The sequence below is a fragment of the Myotis davidii genome, unplaced genomic scaffold (assembly GCF_000327345.1).
Source record: "Myotis davidii unplaced genomic scaffold, ASM32734v1 scaffold238, whole genome shotgun sequence".
NCBI lineage: Eukaryota > Metazoa > Chordata > Mammalia > Chiroptera > Vespertilionidae > Myotis > Myotis davidii.
The window spans coordinates 11,273,570-11,279,390 of NW_006293779.1; the positions used below are offsets into that span (position 1 = coordinate 11,273,570).

The following is a 5,821-nucleotide window of genomic DNA, read 5'->3' on the forward strand; positions in this document are numbered from 1 at the left end:
GGGAGCCAGCCAGCAGGCTGCTGCTGAGTCACCGCTCAGCTCCAAAGACAAGCTACAGAAGGAAAGTCCTGTGCAAGGGCGAGCACCTCCCAGGAGGAAGCCAAACCACCCAGTCTCTGACCCAGCCTAGGCACCCCCACGTGTCCACAGGGCTCCGGGCCACTCTGAGTGGTCCAGGTAACCACTGCCATTCCACTGGCCCCGGGAAGGAATGCCCAGCCCTGGATCCCTCCACCCTGGGGGAGTCCCCAGCAGCAGGGCTGGCCAGAGGCAGGGGCTCTGGCCTCAGCCAGGAAACTGTCAGCAAAGCAGCCCCCCTGCGGGCTGCGGACCCTGTGCTCAGCCTCATCTGTCTTCAGTGGCTGATGCATCGAACGTCTGCACGACCCTGATAAAAAGAGGAGCGGAAAGCAAGCCGCCCGGAAGGGGACAGGGGAAAACATATCACGCCAGGATAATGGGGGTGTAAACCGGTTAAGGAAAGCCTTCCGGAGAACACTGTGTAGCAGTGTGAATCACAAAGTCCCACGGTTCACACTGGGAATGTACCCTGAGGAAATAAATCAGACCGTGTGCAAGGATGTGTGACAGGGATGTTTACTGCATCATTAATTATTCATAAGAGCAAAAGCCAAAGGCTGCCGAAATGTCCATCGGTACGGGAATGATTACACGGACTAGGAGGTGGCCACGCAATAGAAGACTGTGGCCTTGAAAACAGTGAAATAATAACCCAGGCGCTCCTGTATACGGAGCCAGCCCTGTCCAAGTGTCTGCATGTCTGAGCCCACTTAATCCTCAGAATCCTCCTACAAGTAGTGTTTTATTGCATTCCTTTTACATGAGGGGAGACTGGTAAATAGAGATGTTAACTAGCTCTCCGGGGCCAACAGCTAGTCAGTGACAGCTTCATGGTTTGAATTCAAAGAACAATGTTCTAAAGCCATTCTCTCAACCACTAAGCTCCCTGCTTGCACGTGCATGAAAAGATAGTCACGACATGCTAAGTAAACAAAGAGAGGAATTAATACAATGTATGGCAGGATGTGATCCTTATAAAATAGGTCTGATTTTTATACAATGAAAAAAAAATCGATGAGAATATACACCAAAATGGAAAATGCATTCTGTCTGGTAATGGAATTGGGGGTGACTGTGGCTTTCTCTGTACCTCCCAGCATTGTGTGAAAATGTTTACAAGTATTGCAAAACACTTAAGAAAGCAGTTATTGTCCGGCCATCGTGGCTCAGCGGTTGGACGTCGACCAATGAACCAGGAGGTCACCATTCGATTCCTGGCCAGGGCACATGCCCGGGTTGTGGGCTTAATCCCCAGCAGGGGACATGCAGGAGGCAGCCGATCAATGATTCTCTCTCATCATTGATGTTTCTGTCTCTCTTTCCCTCTCCCTTCCTCTCCAAAATCAATAAAAATATATTATTTAAAAAAGAAAGAAAACAGTTATTTCTACTTGGGAAAAGAAAAGGAGCTAAGCAGCCTCGGTCAGGATTTGGGGAGGGGGCGTGGTCTAGACAGTGAGGGAACTTACAACTGTGGGCGACTTTCCAGCCCATGTGCTCCTGTGTCGTTTGCAGGAATCACAGGCGCCGCTGTTCATTCACACCTGCTTAATGGCAGGCACTGATCTGAGACGACGGTGAACAAGAGGCAGTGTGGGCAAGAGTCTGCAGGAACTTAGAAGAGCTCATAGGAAGGTAAGCAGGTAAATAAATGATAGCACTCACAAGGCTGAATACGTCGGGTACCATGAAGAAAGGTACCCAGAGGTGCTGCAGAAGTCCAGAGGAGGCAAAGGGTCCCTCCAGGTCAGGGACGTAAGGACAACCACATGAACAGGTGACATTTGAGCTGAGCCCTGAGGGTCCGGACAGGTATGAACAAGTAAAGGAGACAGGTAAGAGTCAGAGGCCCTTCTCCAAGGAGTGGAAGGACCATGTGCAGATGGAGGGTGGGAGGGTCAATTGGGGGGTGTGGAATACAGGGAGGTATCTGTAATACTTTCAACAATAAAGACTTCTTTAAATGATCATGTGCAGACATGGGGACTAGAAAGCTTGGAGGATGGCCAGGGTGGAGCCCTGAGATATTTATACAGATCATTTCTTCTTAGAATGTCAAGAATTCTGTCCGTCCCATCCGCACCTTGTCAACCTGCAATAACCGAGGTGACCAAGGTCCCAAGGAAAGGAGAACAGAGTACGTGTGAATCTGCTGAAACTCCTATCTCCCTTCCTTGCTTTATTTTCTCCCCTTTGCATTTATCAATTCCTAAAATATACTTAGCGACATATACTTGATTTCTTTCTCTTGGGTACGGCGTGTTTCCCCACTCAGCTATGAGCTCCATGTAGGCAGGAATGTTTGTTCATCTGACGCAATACCATATCCTCGGTGCCTGGCACCTTATCTGACACATAGTATGTTCTGAAAATTATTTGGTGACTTCATTAATGAATTGATTAGTTGGCTGACAATAGTTAGGATTAGGGTTAGGGACAGCTACTGGCTGCTTCCAGTTCATGTTGAATTTTAATCTCTCTCTGGTCCACTGTTTGTTTTACTGGGAGAGAAAAAAATCATAGCAAATGTGTTTGTGAAATGGCAGTCACCACAGAAGAACAGTAGCTTCTCTATCAGCCACTGCAGAAGGGCGATACAGACTTCCCTTCCTAAAAACAGTCTGCATCAAAGACAAGCTAGATATGTTCTAACGCACGCACACATGCGCGCGCGCACACACAGACACACACACACACACACATGCACATTCACATATAGTAAGTTATTGGATCAAGCTCTATCATGAAACAAATACAAAAAATAAATGGAAAAATTGGCATGTGGCATAAAGCTAATAAAAGCACTAACCCAGACTGCAATAGAGCCGATGCTGGTTGATACGCTCACCCCACAGATCCCACCTGGCCAGTGATAAAAGGCAATGGACAGTATCCAAACGCATGAGGAAATGCGGATAACAAATCCCCACATGGGCTCTGCTCAACTTATCCTGCTTCTGTAAAAAAAGGTAGAATTATCCACTCGAAGGCACTGCTGCCTGCATATTAAAATAGCAAACATGCACTGAGCACAGGTAAGATCTGTAGTTGGCCCCTCACTCTGTTCTACACCCTGGCGGTGCTCTGTTTTAATAAGAACAACCAAGGCTGCCGAAACCGGTTTGGCTCAGTGGATAGAGCGTCGGCCTGCGGACTGAAAGGTCCCGGGTTCGATTCCGGTCAAGGGCATGTACCTGGGTTGCATGCACATCTCCGGCGGGGGATGTGCAGGAGGCAGCTGATCGATGTTTCTCTCTCATCGATGTTTCTAACTCTCTATCTCTCTCCCTTTCTCTCTGTAAAAAATCAATAAAATATATTAAAAAAAAAAAAAAAGAACAACCAAGGCTAAGACTGGACTCCTTGGAGTTATAAACTGTCAGTCAAGGACGACGAGAGAAAGTGCTACTTTCTGTCACATGCATCCTTACAGAGATATGCTCAAGTCAGTCACAGATTTAAAATTAGCAAAATCAGCCCTGGCCAGGCTGCTCAGGGGTTAGAAGGTCACCCACAGACCAAAGGGTCACAGGTTCAATTCCAGGTCAAGGGCATGTACCTCGGTTGCAGGTTCCCTAGTCCCAGTAGGGGAGCGTGCAACAGGCAACCAATCAATGTGTCTCCCTCACGTCGATGTCTCTCTCTCTCTCTCTCTCTCTCTCTCTCTCTCTCTCTCTCCTCTCACCCTCCCTTCCACTCTCTTCAGAAATCAAAGGGAAAAATATCAAGTGAAGATTTAAAAAAAATCAAAGATCCCCCAATTCCTCTCTGCAACACAGCTTCTTAAAATCACTTTTTACACTCATTCTTCCTTCTCCTACAATTCTTGCCCGAATACCCCACTAAGTGTTTGAGCTAAGGTGGTGCTCTCCACTTGTTCACCTCCAGGTGACCCAACCTGAAGGACATTCCTCATGTGCACGGGACTCCCCTGTCCCACACACTCTCACTGCCCACCTTCCGGCCCCTGCGCTTCACTGAGGTCTCTTGTCTCATGACCCAGCCTTTGGTTTCCTGTGAAAGTCGGCTTCCTCTTCCCAAACCTCAAATCTGGCCATAAAATAAAATATTCGCAGGGGCCAGGCAGGGGCCCAAAATGAAAAGGACACCTGGCCACTGAGGCAAGTGGAGCGCACCAGCCCGGCTAAGGGGGCTGCTGGCCCTTCCTATGGGCTCCGGTTTGTAAAACCGTTCACACTTCTTTGTTTTATGGGAACTTGCCCTATGTTTTTACATGTTGTCAACCATTGCTTTTAATGTTTTGACCAGGGGTCCTCAAACTTTTTAAACATGGGGCCAGTTCACTGTCCCTCAGACCGTTGGAGGGCCGGGCTATAGTTTAAAAAAAAAACTATGAACAAATTCCTATGCACACTGCACATATCTTATTTTGAAGTAAAAAAACAAAACGGGAACAAATACAATATTTGTATTTGCATGTGGCCTGCGGGCCATAGTTTGAGGACCCCTGGTGTTGACACTGTAAGCCGAATCAAACCCGTCTGCAGCCTGAATACAATCTGCTGGCCGCAAATGTGTGTGCTCTCCCCAGCCAAACAGATGTGTGGCCAAAACGTCCCTGCAACTTTCCCAGAGCGTTCTTTGTTGACCTTAAAATATAATCTAGAGAATGTGGAAGATGAAGGAATTTCAGGAATCAAGGAACAGACCAAAATAACTACCTGAGTAAGAGATACCTCTCTCCAGGACCTCCAAGCCACATTAGTGGCCAAGCCAGTGATGTCATTTTGCCCCACTTCTCACTAACACCCTTGTGTCAATACTCTGCATAACCCTTCAGTGGCTCCCTCGTGTCTGAACTCCTCAGATTTCAAGCGAGAACTTCCCTGCCTGCCTCTCGGGCCTCAGTGCCCACCAGCCAACTTCAGACCCCTCTGCCTCAGCCCCATCCAATTGTTTCTCACCCCCAACCCTATGGTGCCCTCTCATTTCCAAACCTCATCGGAGCTGTTCCCTCTGTTCCCTTCGTTTCTATTCATTCCAGTTTTGTCCTCCAACAAATCAGCTCCAGTTCACCTCGTCTTTGGATGTGCCACAGGCTCCTGCACACACATCTAATGCTCACAGGCACCCCTGCGTGGTGCTGCAGAACCCGGATGCTCGGCAATGTCACTGTTCCACAGTCATCTCAGTGTCTGGTCCCCAGCAGACAGGGGGAGATGTGTGGTGGAAATAGGACTAAATGAACGTTCTGCTTACATGTGAAAGACTAGGGTTTTCCTGCTCAAAATAGAGGGGCAAAGGCTGCTTGGGGGTGTCTTCTGGTCATCCAGCCTTTCCTGGGGGCGCCAGGACTCTGGGGTGCGATTGCAGGACCACACTGTTAGTCTCTGCTCCCAGGCTGAGCACCTGACACGGTATGCACCTCCAAAGGATTGGAGGAAAGCGTTTGTTGCTGCTGGAGACAGAGTGCTGTTGACAAACCATAAATCCTCAGCATATTTCCAACAAAACTCTCAGAGAGCCAAGTGCCTTTTGCTCTAATAAGTTGCCACAGTGACTATTTCTTGGGGTAAAAAAAAGGGGGGGGGTCTACTAAGCTTTTAAAAAGGCTATAAAAAATAAATATGATGGTTTATATGGCTTCTGATCCATTATTTGGAAAGTAGAAAATAATGTTGTTAGGCTTCACAAACATCCCCTCCTGCTCAAGGACATCACGCTAGAAGGAATTTTTTAATGCTCTGCCCAGAACTACCCCCTATGACTAATTCCACAC

The 5,821-nt window shown here is 47.9% G+C and overlaps 1 protein-coding gene across 1 annotated transcript in view; it reads right to left on the reverse strand.

Annotated features, from left to right (window-relative positions):
* KCNS3 (potassium voltage-gated channel modifier subfamily S member 3) overlaps window positions 1–5,527 on the reverse strand; it is an 18,309-nt gene extending 12,782 nt beyond the window's left edge. Inside the window, exon 1 of the mRNA XM_006767556.2 lies at window positions 5,302–5,527. The gene's annotated coding sequence lies outside the window, so the exon portion shown is untranslated. The remainder of the gene's footprint in view (window positions 1–5,301) is intronic.
* Between the last annotated feature and the right edge of the window lie 294 nt (window positions 5,528–5,821).